The sequence below is a fragment of the Oncorhynchus nerka genome, linkage group LG4 (assembly GCF_034236695.1).
Source record: "Oncorhynchus nerka isolate Pitt River linkage group LG4, Oner_Uvic_2.0, whole genome shotgun sequence".
Taxonomy (NCBI): Eukaryota; Metazoa; Chordata; class Actinopteri; order Salmoniformes; family Salmonidae; genus Oncorhynchus; species Oncorhynchus nerka.
Window position 1 is genome coordinate 93,253,675 of NC_088399.1, and position 21,765 is coordinate 93,275,439.

The following is a 21,765-nucleotide window of genomic DNA, read 5'->3' on the forward strand; positions in this document are numbered from 1 at the left end:
ATGTCAGAATGGTTCAGATAATAACTACAGAATGAAGCCAACATCAGCGTTGGCTTTGGTTGCGAATGGTATGAACTTTGAACTCTTATTCACTACAGAAGTGATACCTCCTAGCTGTTGAGTTAGCAACAGCAGCTGCTGTTAGGAAGGAACAGACAGAGTATCCCGTCTACCACACAACGACATTACTACAACGTATCCAATTGACCACCAGAGACATTCTTCAAAGGACAAAGGACTCGGTTGGGCAACACGGCCTTACATCTACCACCAACCTACTGAAGCGCAGCTCAGAGTAAATATTTATTGCATTTTCCTTTTCCAAATGGGCGGTAATTTAGAATGCATAAGATACTGTATTTACGATAGCACAGCTTCGCCCTTTGTTCCTCAGTCTTCACGCTCTTTCACTCAAACCCAGCCCCTTTTCTTTTCTGTAACCAGCTGTCATATCTGTTCCGTCCACTAGGGATGTTTTCCTTTATGACGTCATTTGTAATCAATTTATGATTTAATTATGTGTATGTGTAATTCTGTGTGATTAGTTAGGTATTTAGTAAATAAATAATTAAACCCAATTTTGTATTGCTGATTCAACTTGTTAGCCAGGGTTCGTGTAGATAACCAAGAATTTACAACTTTCAGATGAGTGAATTAAGATGAGGATTAATATTGACTACTATTGATGTAAAATATTACTAGGTCTTTAAGAGTTTATTCGGAAGATAACAGCTCTATAAATATTATTTCGTGGTGCTCCGACTCTCTAGTTAATTACATTTACATGATTAGCTCAATCAGGTAATATTAATTACGGATCAATTATTTTATAGAATTGCATGTCATATCACTTAATCCGGCATAGCCAAAGACACGACACCAAGCTCTGAAGTAAGGCTGTATCCCAAATGTCCCCCTATTCCCTACATACTGTTGTGTACTACTTTGTGCCCTAAACCGCTGCATCTTAGCACTGCAGAATCCCAGGCTAAACCAGCACTGTTACAGCGTCACACACTCCTAGAACAACAGTGAAATATGCAGCACCGAAGCACAATGAAGCATGCAGAGACCATAGAACAAAAATATATTTTAAACACGCTAACTATAGGAGCCTCTATGTCAGAGACAAACACATTCCCATCCCCACCAATCCAACGTCACATTGAATATACTGTCTGACAGGAAGCTGTTATATTTGAGTGCCAATTCACAGAGACATCCTGTACCTGTTCCAGCATCACACAGCAGATGAGCTCCAAGCTCTGTTCTTTTGATTGTCGTTTTACATTTACACTTCGGTATCTTCATTATGATCACTCTTTAGTTGCTTTGAAGTGTCCTGCACCGAAAACCCTCACTAGTAGAAGGTTATATTGGCGGTATGGTACTTTTAATGTGGCCTAATTTTGGCCAACTAATTATCTAACCACCGATCAAGTAACATTATGGACTAAATGTTCAAATCCTGTTGCTACAGGATAATTTTGCTGTGACAATAATGGTCATATTAAGATCCAACACCTGTACTCCATATTCCAGACTGGAGATGTGGAGCAGTGTGTTGGCGGTCCTACTAACCCCGCTGACCTCTAACTGTACCAGATCTCTCCTACTAACCCCGCTGACCTCTAACTGTACCAGATCTCTCCTACTAACCCCGCTGACCTCTAACTCTACCAGATCTCTCCTACTAACCCCGCTGACCTCTAACTCTACCAGATCTCTCCTACTAACCCCGCTGACCTCTAACTCTACCAGATCTCTCCTACTAACCCCGCTGACCTCCAACTGTACCAGATCTCTCCTACTAACCCTGCTGACCTCTAACTCTACCAGATCTCTCCTAATAACTAACCCCACTGACCTCTAACTCTACCAGATCTCTCCTACTAACCCCGCTGACCTCTAACTGTACCAGATCTCTCCTACTAACCCCGCTGACCTCTAACTCTACCAGATCTCTCCTACTAACCCCGCTGACCTCTAACTCTACCAGATCTCTCCTAATAACTAACCCCACTGACCTCTAACTCTACCAGATCTCTCCTACTAACATTGAGTCCAGAATGGGCGAGGGAGAGATCCAGCCTGATTAGCATCTGTCCTTCTCCCTGACAAGACACTGACTCTGTCTGAAATCGGTCTTGCCTACTACTTGCCTAAAACTTCATACTGTGTACTAATCGTACTACATGCAGTCCCTCCCTCCCTCCCTCCCTCCCTCCCTCCCTCCCTCCCTCCCTCCCTTCCCTCTCTTCCCGCTCCCTCCTCCCTCCCTCCTACCCCCTCCCTCCCCCTCCCTCCCTCCTACCCCTACCCCTCCCTCCCCCTCCCTCTCTCCCCCTCCCTCCCTCGCCCCCCTCCCTTGCTCCCTCCCCTCCCTCCCTCCCTCTCCCTCCCTCCCACCCTCACTCCCTCCCTCCCTCCCTCCCACCCTCACTCCCTCCTCCCTCCATCCCTCCTTACTAATTCATTCTGGCACTTTTAAGTGTATATGACATTTACGTCTTACTAAAACTACATACTGTGTACTAATCGTACTACATGCAGTACTATTTAGAATGTACTGTTTAGTACAAATGAATGTAGTAAGCAACAAATATCAACATTACTACTCATCTATACTGAGGATGCATCTTCTGATGAGCTGTTGGGTTGATTCCCGCCATTCTTTCATTTTGGTACAACGCGTCGTCACCTTCTCTGATTATCAGCTGTTGTCAAACACACATGGGTCTGAAGACGATTCTCTTTCTCAATAGCATGCAGTGAATTCTACTATATGAAAAGCCGGAAAGAGTATGACATCCTGGCATTTAAAGCATACTACATTTTTTTTTTAAATTTCACATACTATAAAACGTTATATTTTCCCATAATGCCTACTATTTACTATTTACAACTCAAGTATGGGTATTCAGACACGGCCACGGCCTCTCTCTCCATCCATCTCTCTCTATCTCCCTTCATCTATATCTCTCCATCTCCCTTCAGCTATATCTCTCCATCTCCCTTCACCTATATCTCTCCATCTCCCTTCATCTATATCTCTCCATCTCCCTTCATCTATATCTCTCCATCTCCCTTCATCTATATCTCTCTATCTCCCTTCATCTATATCTCTCCATCTCCCTTCAGCTATATCTCTCCATCTCCCTTCACCTATATCTCTCCATCTCCCTTCATCTATATCTCTCCATCTCCCTTCACCTATATCTCTCAATCTCCCTTCATCTATATCTCTCCATCTCCCTTCACCTATATCTCTCCATCTCCCTTCAGCTATATCTCTCCATCTCCCTTCATCTATATCTCTCCATGTCCCTTCACCTATATCTCTCCATCTCCCTTCACCTATATCTCTCCATCTCCCTTCAGCTCTCTCTCCATCCATCTCTCTCCCTCTCCCTTCACCTATATCTCTCCATCTCCCTTCATCTATATCTCTCCATCTCCCTTCACCTATATCTCTCCATCTCCCTTCACCTATATCTCTCCATCTCCCTTCAGCTATATCTCTCCATCCATCTCTCTCCATCTCCCTTCATCTATATCTCTCTTCATCTCTCTCATCTCCATTCATCTATATCTCTCTTCATCTCTCTCCATCTCCCTTCACCTATATCTCTCCATCTCTCTTCATCTCTCTCTCCATCCATCTCCCTTCATCTACCTCTATCTCTCTACCTCCACCACTTTCCCTCTCTCCTCTCCTCTCCTCTCCTCTCATCCATCCCTCTTTTTCTGTCCCTTCATTTATCCCTCCCTCCCTCCCTCCCTCCCTCTCTCTATCCCTCCCTCACTCCATATATCCCTCCCTCCCTCCCTATATCCATCTCTCTCTCCATCCCTCCCTCCATATAAATCGAGGTCTCTCTGTGGACTCTCTGTGGTCACTAAAGAGCCCGTGCCACTCATAAGAGAAGGGGTCGTGAGCCCAGATGTCCTGGCTTTAGTCTCATCCTGATCCCACATACTTCCTCGTCCACCTAATCATCCCTAGCCTCCACATGGCTCATTCTACCCCTGCACGTCTTTCTCAGGTCGATGCTATAATGAGATTGCATTCTCAGTCAATTAAGGGTTCATTATAATGATCATTTATCTCCCCCCCCCCCCACCCCGTAGGTCCAGGCCCCCCAGCAGATCAGACCGTGGTTATCGAGGAGTTTAGGTTCCTTTCTCAGAAGCTCTTTGTCTCTGTGTCTGTGTTCGCTGGACTGGGGATTCTACTGGGAATAGTGTGTCTCACATTCAACATCTACAACAGCAATGTCAGGTACGCAAAGACCTGTGTGTGTGTGCGTGTGTGTGTGTGGTGTGTGTGTGTGTGTGTGTGTGTGTGTGCGTGCGTGCGTGCGTGCGTGTATGCGTGCTCATACATACAGCATTTGTTCTCTCCCATTTTCTAAGCGTGTTTGAAATGTGTGAAATACAGCGATTCAGAGAATATTTATTTTTGATCCTAAATCCATCACAGATATATCCAATATTCCCACTTCTTGACACATCCTGTTTATCAGTCATTCAGCGTGACTCTTACCAAGGATATATCAGTCATTCAGCGTGACTCTTACCAAGGATATATCAGTCATTCAGCGTGACTCTTACCAAGGATATATCAGTCATTCAGCGTGACTCTTACCAAGGATATTCTCTTCTCGGTTTGTGAGCTTGACAGTTAAATATCTGTATATCAGTCATTCAGCGTGACTCTTACCAAGGATATTCACATCTCGGTGTGTGATCTTGACAGTTAAATATCTGTTTATCAGTCATTCAGCGTGACTCTTACCAAGGATATTCACATCTCGGTGTGTGATCTTGACAGCTAAATATCTGTATATCAGTCTTTCAGCGTGACTCTTACCAAGGATATTCACATCTCGGTTTGTGAGCTTGACAGTTAAATCCCAAAATGAAATGTACATTTGTGACAGACAGCTAATATCCTTGTGTACTGTTTCAGGCTGGGTTCTCTGCATGCTGAATGGCTCACACAGACATTCTGTAGTGTGTGTGTATGACAGGTACATCCACAGACATTCTGTAGACAGAGATAGTGTTCGTGTGTGTGTGTGTGTGTGTGTGTGTGTGTGTGTGTGTGTGTGTGTGTGTGTGTGTGTGTGTGTGTATATGTATGTGTGTGTGTGTGTGTGTGTGTGTGTGTCTATGACAGGTACATCCAGAACTCCCAGCCCTACCTGAACAACATGACGGCAGTGGGGTGTATGATGGCTCTGGCTGCTGTCTTCCCTCTGGGCCTCGACGGACACCACGTACACAGGAAGCAGTTCCCCGTGGTCTGCCAGGTACACAGGAAGTACACAGGAAGTGGAGCTGTACTATTACAGCATTGTGTGGGATTGAGTTTTATGGGCACAGGAAAGCTCTGGGCTGAAAGTGTTTCCCTAGGTAAAGATCCTAACCTTAAAAAATAGTAAGGATAATGCTAAACTGACCCAAGATCTTCACCCTACATCTACTGCTAAAGGGAAGTGGAGCCTACCACTGAGGCATTATGGGGGATTGAGTTTTATGGGTGTGTTAGAATTCTTGTACGAAGACAGTTGAGGTCAAATGAATAACTGCCAAATGAGAACATGACTTTAAAAAGGAATTATTCTTTTTAATAACTATTATATTTAACACATGAATACATTTGAAAATAACTGTTTTTATCCCCCACAAGTTATGTAAAGAAATTATGACTGTTTAATAGATGCATAGATACAGTTTAATAGATGCAATACAATTAAATATGATTGTTGAATAGATCTATTTTCTTTCCCCTATTCCCCTGGCCAGTTCCGTCTGTGGCTGCTTGGCCTGGGCTTCAGCCTTGCGTATGGTTCTATGTTCACGAAGATCTGGTGGGTCCACACCGTCTTCACCAAGAAGGACGACAAGAAGGAGAAGAGGAAGGTAAATAAAGAGGAGAGTAACTGGCTTTCACTCTAGCGTCATCCCAGTCAAGGGCACTCTTCGTCTGTCCCCATAGGAGAACCCTTGTAGGTTGTAGATAGCACCTTGTATATGCACTGAAAATGATGTATTTTCCCCAACGTGGTATTATCATACCATATTTACTCTCTCTCTCTACTCCTGCTCTTTCTCTCGAGCCCAGTCCTATTCTGTAGTCGGCCCCTCGGAGAGATCAAGCTCCTCCCAGTTGCCCCGCCGTTGTACCCCTCCAATTGGTCCTACTGGTAAAGGGCCTCCCTCAATTAGATGACTCCTTTCCACCCTCCCTCCCTCCCTCCATCCGCCATTTAGCCAGTAACCAGCCAGCCAGCCAGTCATTCAGCCATTCAGCCAGCCATTCCGTAACCAGCCAGCCAGTCATTCAGCCATTCAGCCAGCCAGTAACCAGCCAGCAAGTCATTCAGCCATTCAGCCAGCTAGTAACCAGCCAGAAAGCCATTCCGTAACCAGCCAGCCAGTCATTCAGCCAGCCAGCTAGTCATTCAGCCAACCAGCCAGCCAGCCAGTAACCAGCCAGAAAGCCATTCCGTAACCAGCCAGCCAGTTATTCAGCCAGCCAGTCATTCAGCCAGTCATTCAGCCAGTAACCAGCCAGAAAGTCATTCCGTAACCAGCCAGCCAGTCATTCAGCCAGCCAGTAACCAGCCAGTCATTCAGCCATTCAGCCAGCCAGTAACCAGCCAGTGAGCCAGTCACTCAGACAGCCAGCCAGCATCCAGCCAGCCATTCAGCCAGCAACCAACCAGCCAACCAGCTAGCCAGGCCCTCTACTCAGAGTCTGTGTCCCAAATAGCACTCTATTCCCTATATATTGCATGACTTTTGACCAGGGCCCACTGGGTGTCCGATAAGGCTCTGATCAAAATTGTACTGCGCTGTGTAGTTTGTAGGGTGCCATTGGGGACACAGACAGAAGGCTGGGGAGAGACATTCCACCCATTAAAGATGTTCCAGCAAGTGCTGCGGCCGCCGAGATACACCCCCCCCCCCTTCCGACACTGAGGTGTGGCTGTTTTTTGGGGGGGGTATTGCGTAAGATCTTTCTCGTTAGAACCTTTGAGATGTAAGGATCCTCATTTTGCATTCTGTAAAAGAGGAGATACTTAGTCAGTTGTACAACACTGGGAGGAAACCAGGATACCTAGTCAGTTTTACAACACTGGGAGGAAACCAGGATATCTATTCAGTTTTACAACACTGGGAGGAAACCAGGATATCTAGTCAGTTGTACAACACTGGGAGGAAACCAGGATACCTAGTCAGTTGTACAACACTGGGAGGAAACCAGGATACCTAGTCAGTTGTACAACACTGGGAGGAAACCAGGAGGAAAGAGGATATACCTTGTCAGTTGTACAACACTGGGAGGAAACCAGGATACCTAGTCAGTTGTACAACACTGGGAGGAAACCAGGATACCTAGTCAGTTGTACAACACTGGGAGGAAACCAGGAGGAAAGAGGATATACCTTGTCAGTTGTACAACACTGGGAGGAAACCAGGATACCTAGTCAGTTGTACAACACTGGGAGGAAACCAGGATACCTAGTCAGTTGTACAACACTGGGAGGAAACCAGGAGGAAAGAGGATATACCTTGTCAGTTGTACAACACTGGGAGGAAACCAGGATACCTAGTCAGTTGTACAACACTGGGAGGAAACCAGGAGGAAAGAGGATATACCTTGTCAGTTGTACAACACTGGGAGGAAACCAGGATACCTAGTCAGTTGTACAACACTGGGAGGAAACCAGGATACCTAGTCAGTTGTACAACACTGGGAGGAAACCAGGAGGAAAGAGGATATACCTTGTCATTTGTACAACACTGGGAGGAAACCAGGATACCTAGTCAGTTGTACAACACTGGGAGGAAACCAGGATACCTAGTCAGTTGTACAACACTGGGAGGAAACCAGGAGGAAAGAGGATATACCTTGTCAGTTGTACAACTGAATGTCTTCAACTGAAATGTGTCTTCCGACATTTAACCCCTCTGAATCAGGGAGGTGCCGGGGCGCTTCCTTAATCGACATCCACGTCTTCGGCGCCCTGCAGGTTTTTACCTTGTCAACTCGAGGATTCGATCCAGCAACCTTTCCGTCACGGCCCAACGCTCTAACCACTAGGCTACCTGCCACCCGTGTAAAATAGGGTGTGTGTGTGTGATAAATATGTTTCTATTTCAAGTAGATAATAGGTGTAAAAATGTATTTTCTACTCGTGTTAGGTGATCCTCTACGTTTGCCAAGGCGCATATATTTCCACAGTATCTAGATATGAGGCATGTTTAACCTTTTACTTCTTTGGGCTAAATCAGGGGTCACACAGAGTGTTTCTTGCTAGTCTTAAACACATCTACTTTCATATAAAGGAATACACGTCACACACGTGGTTATGGGCTTAAAGAAAGACCTGTACCATGTCAGATATAGACAACGAACCGATAGCGTAACTGTAATATTGATTTTGTTGCATTATCCCAGAGGATTAAAGTTCTGTAACGAATTCGATCTATTCTCCTCATAGGAAGCAGAACAATAAAGAACATGCATCCCAACTGGCACCCTACCCTACACCCCTATTCCTTATAGGGCCCTGGTCAAATGTAGTGCACTACAAAGGGGAATAGGGTGCCATTTGGGATGAACCTACTATTCACTATCTAGTGTCCGAGTTATAGTCTACACTATCTTCTATATAGTAGTAGATATATCAGTAATTCAGTTGAAAAACACAAAGGTAGAAGTAATTGTAAACTTTTCCTACAGTCAAATGGGTGGAATGTTCTTAATATTTATTAATATTAATAAAATAAAAAATATATATTAATATAATACTAAAAATATTAAGAACATTCCACCCATGAGGCCAATAGAGGGCGATTTGGTCATTTGACTGTAGGAAAAGTTTACAATTACTTCTACCTTTGTGTTTTTCAACTGAACTGAATTACTGATACATTTGACCAGGGCCCTATAAGGAATAGGGGTGTAGGGTAGGGTGCCAGTTGGGATGCATGTTCTTTATTGTTCTGCTTCCTATGAGGAGAATAGATCGAATTCGTTACAGAACTTTAATCCTCTGGGATAATGCAACAAAATCAATATTACAGTTACGCTATCGGTTCGTTGTCTCTCCTCGCTTTTTATTTTTCTTCTTTCAAACAGTTACATAAAATAGTATTATTACCTATCCATTTTTTTTGTCAGTGAGCGCTGCTCGTTGGGTTTTAATGAGTAAATGTTTACGGCCCAACCAGACGCTCTGGTGGGGGGCAGATTGAATTGAATCTCTGTTTTCTCTGTGAGCTCAGGCTCCAGTCTATTTATGTCATCGTTAATCCCTCACAGTCAAACCGAACGGATGTCTGGGCCTTGGGCCATGATCCCCTGTCTTCATCCACCAAAGGGTTTGTCCAAAATGGGGCCCTATTCCCTATAAAGTGCCACTGGTCAACAGTAGTGTACTGACTATATCCCAGGTCAACAGAAGTGTACTGACTATATCCCTGGTCAACAGTAGTGTACTGACTATATCCCTGGTCAACAGTAGTGTACTGAGGGATGGTCTAGAGGGGTAGAGGGATGGTCTAGTGGGGTAGAGGGATGGTCTAGAGGGATGCTCTAGAGGGGTATAGGGATGGTCTAGAGGGGTAGAGGGGTGGCCTAGAGGGATAGAGGGATGGTCTATAGGGGTAGAGGGATGTTCTAGAGGGGTAGAGGGATCGTCTAGAGGGATGGTCTAGAGGGATGGTCTTGAGGGGTGGTCTAGAGGGATGGTCTAGAGGGGTAGAGGGATGGTCTAGAGGGGTGGTCTAGAGGGATGGTCTTGAGGGGTGGTCTAGAGGGATGGTCTAGAGGGGTAGAGGGATGGTCTAGAGGGATGGTCTAGAGGGGTATAGGTATGGTCTAGAGGGGTAGAGGGATGATCTAGAGGGATGTCTAGAGGGGTAGAGGGATGGTCTAGAGGGATGTCTAGAGGGGTAGAGGGATGGTCTAGAGGGATTGTCTAGAGGGATGTCTAGAGGGATGGTCTAGAGGGATGGTCTAGAGGGGTAGAGGGATGACCTAGAGGGGTAGAGGGGTGGTCTAGAGGGGTAGAGGGATGGTCTAGAGGGGTATAGGGATGGTCTAGAGGGGTAGAGGGATGGTCTAGAGGGGTAGAGGGATGGTCTAGATCAAATCAAATCAAATTGTATTTGTCACATACACATGGTTAGCAGATGTTAATGCGAGTGTAGCGAAATGCTTGTGCTTCTAGTTCCGACAATGCAGTAATAACCAACATGTAATCTAGCTAACAATTCCAAAACTACTACCTTATAGACACAAGTGTAAGGGGATAAAGAATATGTACATAAAGATATATGAATGAGTGATGGTACAGAGCGGCATAGGCAAGATACAGTAGATGGTATTGAGTACAGTATATACATATGAGATGAGTATGTAAACAAAGTGGCATAGTTAAAGTGGCTAGTGATACATGTATTACATAAAGATGCAGTAGATGATATAGAGTACAGTATATACATATACATATGAGATGAATAATGTAGAGTATGTAAACATTATATTAGGTAGCATTGTTTAAAGTGGCTAGTGATATATTTTACATCATTTCCCATCAATTCCCATTATTAAAGTGGCTGGAGTTGAGTCTGTGTGTTGGCAGCAGCCACTCAATGTTAGTGGTGGCTGTTTAACAGTCTGATGGCCTTGAGATAGAAGCTGAGATAGAATCAGTCTCTCGGTCCCAGCTTTGACGCACCTGTACTGACCTCGCCTTCTGGATGATAGCGGGGTGAACAGGCATGATCTTTATGGCCTTCCTGTAACATCGGGTGGTGTAGGTGTCCTGGAGGGCAGGTAGTTTGCCCCCGGTGATGCGTTGTGCAGACCTCACTACCCTCTGGAGAGCCTTACGGTTGTGGGCGGAGCAGTTGCCGTACCAGGCAGTGATACAGCCTGACAGGATGCTCTCGATTGTGCATCTATAGAAGTTTGTGAGTGCTTTTGGTGACAAGCCAAATTTCTTCAGCCTCCTGAGGTTGAAGAGGCGCTGCTGCGCCTTCTTTACGATGCTGTCTGTGTGGGTGGAGCAATTCAGTTTGTCTGTGATGTGTACGCCGAGGAACTTAACCTGTTGCTTCTACTCGGGACGCTTGCGTCCCAACTAGAGCTCTGGAAATGCAAATGCGCTACGCTAAATGCTAATAGTATTAGTTAAAACTCAAAAGTTCATTAAAATACACATGCAGGGTATCGAATTAAAGCTACACTCGTTGTGAATCCAGGCAACAAGTCAGATTTTTAAAATGCTTTTCGGCGAAAGCATGAGAAGCTATTATCTGATAGCATGCAACACCCCAAAAGACCCACAGGGGACGTAAACAAAATAATTAGCATTTCGGCATTACACAAACCGCACAATAAAATAGAAAACATTCATTACCTTTCACCATCTTCTTTGTTGGCACTCCTAGATGTCCCATAAACACTATTTGGGTCTTTATTTCGATTAAATCGGTCCATATAAAGCCTAGATATCGTTATATGTAGACTGTGTGATAAACGAAAAAAAAATCGTTTCAAAACGTAACGTCATTTTTTAAAATTCAAAAAGTCGACGATAAACTTTCACAAAACACTTCGAAATACGTTTGTAATGCAACTTTAGGTATTAGTAAACGTTAATAAGCGATAAAATTCATCAGGAGGCGATGTAAAGATCATTAGCTGTCCGTCTGGAAAAATGTCCGGCTAGAAACTCAACGAAAATATCCGGTCCTAGACCGGAGGAGATACGGTGTCCTGCATGTGTTTGACCAAGAAAAAACTCGAAGGGAAATGACAAGACTCTAGACACCGTGTGGAAGCTGTAGGTACTGCAACCTCAGTCAATTAATTGTGGTTCACCTTTATCAATGGGTTCAAGTAGCGCATGGATATATTTTCCCATTTTCAGTGATCAGTTTTTCCTGTGCTTTTCGATGTAAATGCCGTTCTGGTAAAGCCACAGCAGTGATTTAACCAGTTTTTTAAACGTCTGAGTGTTTTCTATCCACACAGACTAAGCAAATGCATATACTATATTCCTGGCATGAGTAGCAGGGCGCTGAAATGTTGCGTGATTTTTAACAGAATGTTCAAAAAAGTAGAGGGTCGACTTAAGAGGTTAAAACTTACAACCCTCTCCACTACTGTTCCATCGATGTGGATAGGGGGGTGTTCCCTCTGCTGTTTCCTGAAGTCCACAATCATCTCCTTAGTTTTGTTGACGTTGAGTGTGAGGTTATTTTCCTGACACCACACTCCGAGGGCCCTCACCTCCTCCCTGTAGGCCGTCTCATCGTTGTTGGTAATCAAGCCTACCACTGTTGTGTCGTCCGCAAACTTGATGATTGAGTTGGAGGCGTGCGTGGCCACGCAGTCGTGGGTGAACAGGGAGTACAGGAGAGGGCTCAGAACACACCCTGTGGGGCCCCAGTGTTGAGGATCAGCGGGGTGGAAATGTTGTTGCCTACCCTCACCACCTGGGGGCGGCCCTTCAGGAAGTCCAGTACCCAGTTGCACAGGGCGGGGTCGAGACCCAGGGTCTCGAGCTTGATGACGAGCTTGGAGGGCACTATGGTGTTAAATGCCGAGCTGTAGTCGATGAACAGCATTCTCACATAGGTATTCCTCTTGTCCAGATGGGTTAGGGCAGTGTGCAGTGTGGTTGAGATTAAATTGTCTGTGGACCTATTTGGGCGGTAAGCAAATTGGAGTGGGTCTAGGGTGTCAGGTAGGGTGGAGGTGATATGGTCCTTGACTAGTCTCTCAAAGCACTTCATGATGACGGAAGTGAGTGCTACGGGGTAGTCGTTTAGCTCAGTTACCTTAGCTTTCTTGGGAACAGGAACAATGGTGGCCCTCTTGAAGCATGTGGGAACAACAGACTGGGATAGGGATTGATTGAATATGTTCGTAAACACACCAGCCAGCTGGTCTGCGCATGCTCTGAGGGCGCGGCTGGGGATGCCGTCTGGGCCTGGAGCCTTGCGAGGGTTGACACGTTTAAATGTTTTCGTCACGTCGGCTGCAGTGATGGAGAGTCTGCATGTTTTCGTTGCGGGCCGGGGTAGAGGGATGGTCTAGAGGGGTAGAGGGATGGTCTAGAGGGGTAGAGGGTTTGTCTAGAGGGATAGAGGGATGGTCTAGAGGGATGATCTAGAGGGGTATAGGGATGGTCTAGAGGGGTAGAGGGATGGTCTAAAGGGATTGTCTAGAGGGGTAGAGGGATGCTCTAGAGGAATGTCTAGAGGGTAGAGGGATGGTCTACAGGGATGGTCTACGGGGATGGTCTAGAGGGATAGAGGGGTGGTATAGAGGGGTAGAGGAATGGTATAGAGGGGTAGAGGGATGGTCTAGAGGGGTAGAGGGATGGTCTAGAGGGGTAGAGGGAGGGTCTAGAGGGATGGTCTAGAGGGATGTCTAGAGGGGTAGAGCGATGGTCTAGAGGGATGGTCTAGAGGGGTAGAGGGATGGTCTAGCGGGGTAGAGGGATGGTCTAGAGGGATGGTCTAGAGGGATGGTCTAGAGGGGTAGAGGGATGGTCTAGAGGGATGGTCTAGAGGGGTAGAGGGATGGTCTAGAGGGGAGAGGGATGGTCTAGAGGGATGGTCTAAAGGGGTAGAGGGATGGTCTAGAGGGGTAGGGAACAGGGTGCCAAAGTAGTGCCCTATTTCCTGTAGGGAACAGGGTGCCAAAGTAGTGCCCTATTTACTCCAGGGAAAAGGGTGCCAAAGTAGTGCACTATACAGGGAAAAGGGTGCTAAAGTAGTGCCCTATACAGGGTGCCATTCGAAACACATCCTAACTGACCAGTCCTCCTATATCCCATGATTCCTTGCAGCATCTGGAGCCGTGGAAACTCTACGCCACCGTGGGGGTGCTGCTGGTCATCGACGTCCTGTCGCTCATGATCTGGCAAATAGTGGATCCTCTACACATCACTGTGGAGGTATGAGTCAGATAGTTGATCCTCTAGTCTACACATTACCGTGGAGGTATGAGTCAGATAGTTAATCCTCTAGTCTACACATCACTGTGGAGGTATGAGTCAGATAGTTGATCCTCTACACATCACTGTGGAGGTATGAGTCAGATAGTTAATCCTCTACACATCACTGTGGAGGTATGAGTCAGATAGTTGATCCTCTAGTCTACACATCACTGTGGGGGTATGAGTCAGATAGTTGATCCTCTAGTCTACACATCACTGTGGAGGTATGAGTCAGATAGTTGATCCTCTAGTCTACACATTACCGTGGAGGTATGAGTCAGATAGTTAATCCTCTAGTCTACACATCACTGTGGAGGTATGAGTTAGATAGTTGATCTACACATCACTGTGGAGGTATGAGTTAGATAGTTGATCCTCTAGTCTACATATCACTGTGGAGGTATGAGTCAGATAGTTAATCCTCTACACATCACTGTGGAGGTATGAGTCAGATAGTTGATCCTCTAGTCTACATATCACTGTGGAGGTATGAGTCAGATAGTTAATCCTCTAGTCTACACATCACTGTGGAGGTATGAGTCAGATAGTTGATCCTCTACACATCACTGTGGAGGTATGAGTCAGATAGTTAATCCTCTAGTCCACACATCACTGTGGAGGTATGATTCAGATAGTTAATACTCTAGTCCACACATCACTGTAGAGGTATGAGTCAGATAGTTGATCCTCCACACATCAGAGTCAGATAGTTAATCCTCTAGTCTACACATCACTGTGTAGGTATGAGTCAGATAGTTGATCCTCTACACATCAGAGTCAGATAGTTAATCCTCTAGTCTACACATCACTGTGGAGGTATGAGTCAGATAGTTAATCCTCTAGTCTACACATCACTGTGGAGGTATGAGCCAGATAGTTAATCCTCTAGTCTACACATCACTGTGGAGGTATGAGTCAGATCAGTGGTGGTTCTAGCTTGGCTCCATGGAGAACCCGCTGTTCAGAGGCATTAGTACTCTACAAAGTTAGAGGTGCGCTATTTGATAGATTCCCCTGCTCCCCCTACCTCGGGCTTCCAGAGGGGAGACCTGAGGTCAACCTACCCCCACCTCCCTACGTCGGGCTTCCAGAGGGGAGACCTGAGGTCAACCTACCCCTGCCTCCCTACCTCGGGCTTCTAGTGAGGAGACTTGAGGTCAACCTACCCCCGCCCCCTTACCTCGGGCTTCCAGTGAGGAGACCTGAGGTCAACCTACCCCCGCCCCCCTACCTCAGGCTTCCAGTGAGGAGACCTGAGGTCAACCTACCCCCGCCTCCCTACCTCGGGCTTCCAGAGGGGAGACCCGAGGTCAACCTACCCCTGCCCCCCTACCTCGGGCTTCCAGTGAGGAGACTTGAGGTCAACCTACCCCCGCCCCTACCTCGGGCTTCCAGTGAGGAGACCTGAGGTCAACCTACCCCGCCCCCTACCTCAGGCTTCCAGGGAGGAGACCTGAGGTCAACCTACCCCCACCCCCTACCTCGGGCTTCCAGTGAGGAGACCTGAGGTCAACCTACCCCCCCCCCCTACCTCAGGCTTCCAGGGAGGAGACCTGAGGTCAACCTACCCCCACTCCCCTACCTCGGGATTCCAGTGGGGAGACCTGAGGTCAACCTACCCCCTCCCCCCTACCTCGGGCTTCCAGTGAGGAGACCTGAGGTCAACCTACCCCTGCCTCCCTACCTCGGGCTTCCAGAGGGGAGACCTGAGGTCAACCTACCCCCACTCCCCTACCTCGGGATTCCATTGGGGAGACCTGAGGTCAACCTACCCCCGCCCCGCTACCTCGGGCTTCCAGTGAGGAGACCTGAGGTCAACCTACCCCTGCCTCCCTACCTCGGGCTTCCAATGAGGAGACCTGAGGTCAACCTACCCCCGTCCCCTACCTCGGGCTTCAATGAGGAGACCTGAGTTCAACCTACCGCTACCCTACCTCGGGCTTCCAGAGGGGAGACCTGAGGTCAACCTACCCCCACCCCCGTACCTCGGGCTTCCAGTGAGGAGACCTGAGGTCAACCTACCCCTGCCTCCCTACCTCGGGTTTCCAATGAGGAGACCTGAGGTCAAACTACCCCCGCTCCCCTACCTCGGGCTTCCAGCGAGGAGACCTGAGGTCAACCTACCCCCGCTCCCCTACCTCGGGCTTCCAGAGGGGAGACCTGAGGTCAACCTACCCCCACGCCCATCCTCGGGATTCCAGTGGGGAGACCTGAGGTCAACCTACCCCCACCCCCCCTACCTCGGGATTCCAGTGGGGAGACCTGAGGTCAACCTACCCTCTCTCCCCTACCTCGGGCTTCCAGTGAGGAGACCTGAGGTCAACCTACCCCTGCCTCCCTACCTCGGGCTTCCAATGAGGAGACCTGAGGTCAACCTACCCCCGCCCCCTACCTCGGGCTTCCAGTGAGGAGACCTGAGGTCAACCTACCGCTTCCCTACCTCGGGCTTCCAGAGGGGAGACCTGAGGTCAACCTACCCCTGCCTCCCTACCTCGGGATTCCAATGAGGAGACCTGCGGTCAACCTACCCCCGCCCCCCTACCTCGGGCTTCCAGTAAGGAGACCTGAGGTCAACCTACCCCCGCTCCCCTACCTCGGGCTTCCAGAGGGGAGACCTGAGGTCAACCTACCCCCACTCCCTACCTCAGGATTCCAGTGGGGAGACCTGAGGTCAACCTACCCCCCCTCCCCTACCTCGGGATTCCAGTGGGGAGACCTGTGGTCAACCTACCCCTGTCCCTCTCCCCATCTCATACTTCTGAGTGGGAGACCTTCCCAGGCAGTAACCTGCCTAGCTCAGAAACTAGAATCGGGGCTCCCACGCCGACAAGGTTAATTTACCCACAGTCCCACACGGTGACATGATATCAATGACTTGACGTGCAAATGAGCGATAGAAAACCGATCGGGCAAATGTCACCATTCCGATTTTTTTTGTGTTTTGTGTGGACGCCCCGTGCCGCCCCCGTCAGGTTGCCACAGCTGCCCATGTCACCTATACTTAAATCCTATACCTAATTCCTATACCTAAATCCTATACCTAATTCCTATACCTAAATCCACCACTGAGTCAGACAGTTGATTCTCTAGTCTACACATCACTGTGGAGGTACATTGTGGCAAAAAAGTATTTAGTCAGCCACCAATTGTGCAAGTTCTCCCACTTAAAAAGATGAGAGAGGCCTGTAATTTTCATCATAGGTACACTTCAACTATGACAGACAAAATGAGGGGGAACAATCCAGAAAATCACATTGTAGGATTTTTTATGAATTTATTTGCAAATTATGGTGGAAAATAAGTATTTGGTCACCTACAAACAAGCAAGATTTCTGGCTCTCACAGACCTGTAACTTCTTCTTTAAGAGGCTCTGTCCTCCACTCGTTACCTGTTTTAATGGCACCTGTTTGGACTTGTTATCAGTATAAAAGACACCTGTCCACAACCTCAAACAGTCACACTCCAAACTCCACTATGGCCAAGACCAAAGAGCTGTCAAAGGACACCAGAAACAAAATTATAGACCTGCGCCAGGCTGGGAAGACTGAATCTGCAATAGGTAAGCAGCTTGGTTTGAAGAAATCAACTGTGGTAGCAATTATTAGGAAATGGAATACATACAAGACCACTGATAATCTCCCTCGATCTGGGGCTCCACGCAAGATCTCACCCCGTGGGGTCAAAATGATCACAAGAACGGTGAGCAAAAATCCCAGAACCACACGGGGGGACCTAGTGAATGACCTGCAGAGAGCTGGGACCAAAGTAACAAAGCCTACCATCAGTAACACACTACGCCGTCAGGGACTCAACTCCTGCAGTGCCAGACGTATCCCCCTGCTTAAGCCAGTACATGTCCAGGCCCGTCTGAAGTTTGCTAGAGAGCATTTGGATGATCCAGAAGAAGATTGGGAGAATGTCATATGCTCAGATGAAACCAAAATATACGTTTTTGGTAAAAACTCAACTCGTCGTGTTTGGAGGACAAAAAATGCTGAGTTGCATCCAAAGAACACCATACCTACTGTGAAGCATGGGGGTGGAAACATCATGCTTTGGGGCTGTTTTTCTGCAAATGGACCAGGACGACTGATCCGTGTAAAGGAAAGAATGAATGGGGCCATGTATCGTGAGATTTTGAGTGAAAACCTCCTTCCATCAGCAAGGGCATTGAAGATTAAACGTGGCTGGGTCTTTCAGCATGACAATGATCCCAAACACACCGCCCAAGGCAATGAAGGAGTGGCTTCGTAAGAAGCATTTCAAGGTCCTGGAGTGGCCTGGCCAGTCTCCAGATTTCAAACCCATAGAAAATCATTGGAGGGAGTTGAAAGTCCGTGTTGCCCAGCAACAGCCCCAAAACATCACTGCTCTAGAGGAGACCTGCATGGATGAATGGGCCAAAATACCAGCAACAGTGTGTGAAAACCTTGTGAAGACTTACAGAAAACGTTTGACCTCTGTCATTGCCAACAAAGGGTATATAACAAAGTATTGAGATAAACTTTTGTTATTGATCAAATACTTATTTTCCACCATAATTTGCAAATAAATTCATAAAAAATCCTACAATGTGATTTTTTTGATTTTGTTTTCTCATTTTGTCTGTCATAGTTGAAGTGTACCTATGATGAAAATTACAGGCCTCTCATCTTTTTAAGTGGGAGAACTTGCACAATTGGTGGCTGACTAAATACTTTTTTGCCCCACTGTATGAGTCATGACTCCCCGTCTCTTCTCATCTCCTCTCTTCTCTTCTCTTGTCTCTTCCTCTCTCTTCTCTTTCTCTCTCTCTTTCAGTCCTCCTCTCTCTCTCTCTCTCTGTCTCTTTATGTCCTCTCTTCTCTCGTCTCTCTCTCTCTCTCTCTCTCTCTCTCTCTCTCTGTCTCTTTCTGTCCTCTCTTCTCTCGTCTCTCTCTCTTTCTGTCCTCTCTTTTCTTCTCTCGCCTCGCCTCTCCCCTTCCTGTTTGTTTTCAGAGCTGCATCACTATTGGTTAACTCCAGACTATGAAGGAATAAACAAAACAAATTGTGAATCTTTCAAAATCATTATGAAATATAATGTGTACATGGATATAGTGCAGAAGCCTTGAGATAACATTATTCCTCTGTTCTGTTTTAGTGCAGAAGCCTTGAGATCACATTATTCCTCTGTTTGTCTGAGTAGAAGTTTGTGAGGGAGGCCCCTAAAGGAGATCTGGATGTTCTGATCCAACCTCTGCTGGAACACTGCAGCTCAGACAAGATGAATACTTGGCTTGGTAAGGAGATGGGAAGGGAGGGAGGGAGGGAGGGAGGGAGGGAGGGGAGAAAGAGAGAGAGACAGAGAGAGAGACAGAGAGAGAGAGAGAGAAGGCGGGGAGAGAGGAAGGGTTGGTAAGGAAAAAGGGAGGTAAGTAGGGATGGTGGAGGGGAGGGGAGGGAGGGAGGGAGGGAGAGAGAGAAAGAGAGAGGGAGGCTTGGTAAGGTAAAAGGGAGGTAAGTAGGGATGCTAGAGGGGAGGGGAGGGAGGGAGAGAGAGAAAAGAGAGAGGGAGGCTTGGTAAGGAAAAAGGGAGGGAGAGAAGGAAGTGGGAAGGGAGGGAGGGCGGAGGGGAGGATGGGGAGGGAGAGAAAGAAAGGAATGGAGGGAGGCTTGATAAGGAGAGAGGGAGAGGGAGGGAGAGAGGGAGGAAGGGAGAGAGAGGATTTGTAAGGAGAGAGAGAGGGAGGAAGGGAGAGAGAGGAATGGAGGGATGCTTGGTAAGGAGAGAGGGATGCTTGGTAAGGAGAGAGGGAGGCTTGGTAAGGAGAGAGGGAGACTTGGTAAGGAGAGAGGGAGACTTGGTAAGGAGAGAGGGAGACTTGGTAAGGAGAGAGGGAGACTTGGTAAGGAGAGAGGGAGGGAGGCTTGGTAAGGAGAGAGGGAGACTTGCTAAGGAGAGAGAGAGACTTGGTAAGGAGAGAGGGATGGAGGCTTGGTAAGGAGAGAGGGAGGGAGGCTTGGTAAGGAGAGAGGGAGACTTGGTAAGGAGAGAGAGAGACTTGGTAAGGAGAGAGAGAGACTTGGTAAGGAGAGAGGGAGGGAGACTTGGTAAGGAGAGAGGGAGGGAGACTTGGTAAGGAGAGAGGGAGACTTGGTAAGGAGAGAGGGAGACTTGGTAAGGAGAGAGGGAGGGAGGCTTGGTAAGGAGAGAGGGAGGGAGGCTTGGTAAGGAGAGAGGGAGGGAGGCTTGGTAAGGAGAGAGGGAGGGAGGCTTGGTAAGGAGAGAGGGAGGCTTGGTAAGGAGAGAGGGAGGCTTGGTAAGGAGAGAGGGAGGCTTGGTAAGGAGAGAGGGAGGCTTGGTAAGGAGAGAGGGAGACTTGGTAAGGAGAGAGGAGGGAGACTTGGTAAGGAGAGAGGGAGACTTGGTAAGGAGAGAGGGAGACTTGGTAAGGAGAGAGGGAGGGAGGCTTGGTAAGGAGAGAGGGAGGGAGGCTTGGTAAGGAGAGAGGGAGACTTGGTAAGGAGAGAGGGAGACTTGGTAAGGAGAGAGGGAGGGAGGCTTGGTAAGGAGAGAGGGAGACTTGCTAAGGAGAGAGAGAGACTTGGTAAGGAGAGAGGGAGGGAGGCTTGGTAAGGAGAGAGGGAGGGAGGCTTGGTAAGGAGAGAGGGAGACTTGGTAAGGAGAGAGAGAGACTTGGTAAGGAGAGAGGGAGGGAGACTTGGTAAGGAGAGAGGGAGACTTGGTAAGGAGAGAGGGAGGGAGACTTGCTAAGGAGAGAGGGAGGCTTGGTAAGGAGAGAGAGAGGGAGGCTTGGTAAGGAGAGAGGGAGGGAGACTTGCTAAGGAGAGAGGGAGGCTTGGTAAGGAGAGAGGGAGGCAGACTTGCTAAGGAGAGAAGGGGGCTTGGTAAGGAGAGAGAGAGGGAGACTTGGTAAGGAGAGAGGGAGACTTGGTAAGGAGAGAGAGAGGGAGACTTGGTAAGGAGAGAGGGAGACTTGCTTGGTAAGGAGAGAGGGAGACTTGCTAAGGAGAGAGGGAGGGAGACTTGGTAAGGAGAGAGGGAGGGAGACTTGCTAAGGAGAGAGGGAGGGAGACTTGGTAAGGAGAGAGGGAGACTTGCTAAGGAGAGAGGGAGGGAGGCTTGGTAAGGAGAGAGGGAGGCTTGCTAAGGAGACAGGGAGACTTGCTAAGGAGAGAGGGAGGCTTGGTAAGGAGAGAGGGAGACTTTGTAAGGAGAGAGGGAGACTTGCTAAGGAGAGAGGGAGACTTGCTAAGGAGAGAGGGAGGGAGGCTTGTTAAGGAGAGAGGGAGACTTGGTAAGGAGAGAGGGAGACATGGTAAGGAGAGAGGAAGGCTTGGTAAGGAGAGAGGGAGACCTGGTAAGGAGAGAGGGAGGGAGGCTTGGTAAGGAGAGAGGGAGGGAGACTTGGTAAGGAGAGAGGGAGGGAGATTTGCTAAGGAGAGAGGGAGGCTTGGTAAGGAGAGAGGGAGGGAGACTTGCTAAGGAGAGAGGGGGGCTTGGTAAGGAGAGAGAGAGGGAGACTTGGTAAGGAGAGAGGGAGACTTGGTAAGGAGAGAGAGAGGGAGACTTGGTAAGGAGAGAGGGAGACTTGCTTGGTAAGGAGAGAGGGAGACTTGCTAAGGAGAGAGGGAGGGAGACTTGGTAAGGAGAGAGGGAGACTTGCTAAGGAGAGAGGGAGGGAGGCTTGGTAAGGAGAGAGGGAGACTTGCTAAGGAGAGAGGGAGGCTTGGTAAGGAGAGAGG

General features: G+C 47.8%; 1 pseudogene; it reads left to right on the forward strand.

The window, feature by feature from the left end:
- LOC115122186 (gamma-aminobutyric acid type B receptor subunit 1-like) overlaps positions 1-21,765 on the forward strand; it is a 505,415-nt pseudogene that overhangs the window by 413,001 nt on the left and 70,649 nt on the right.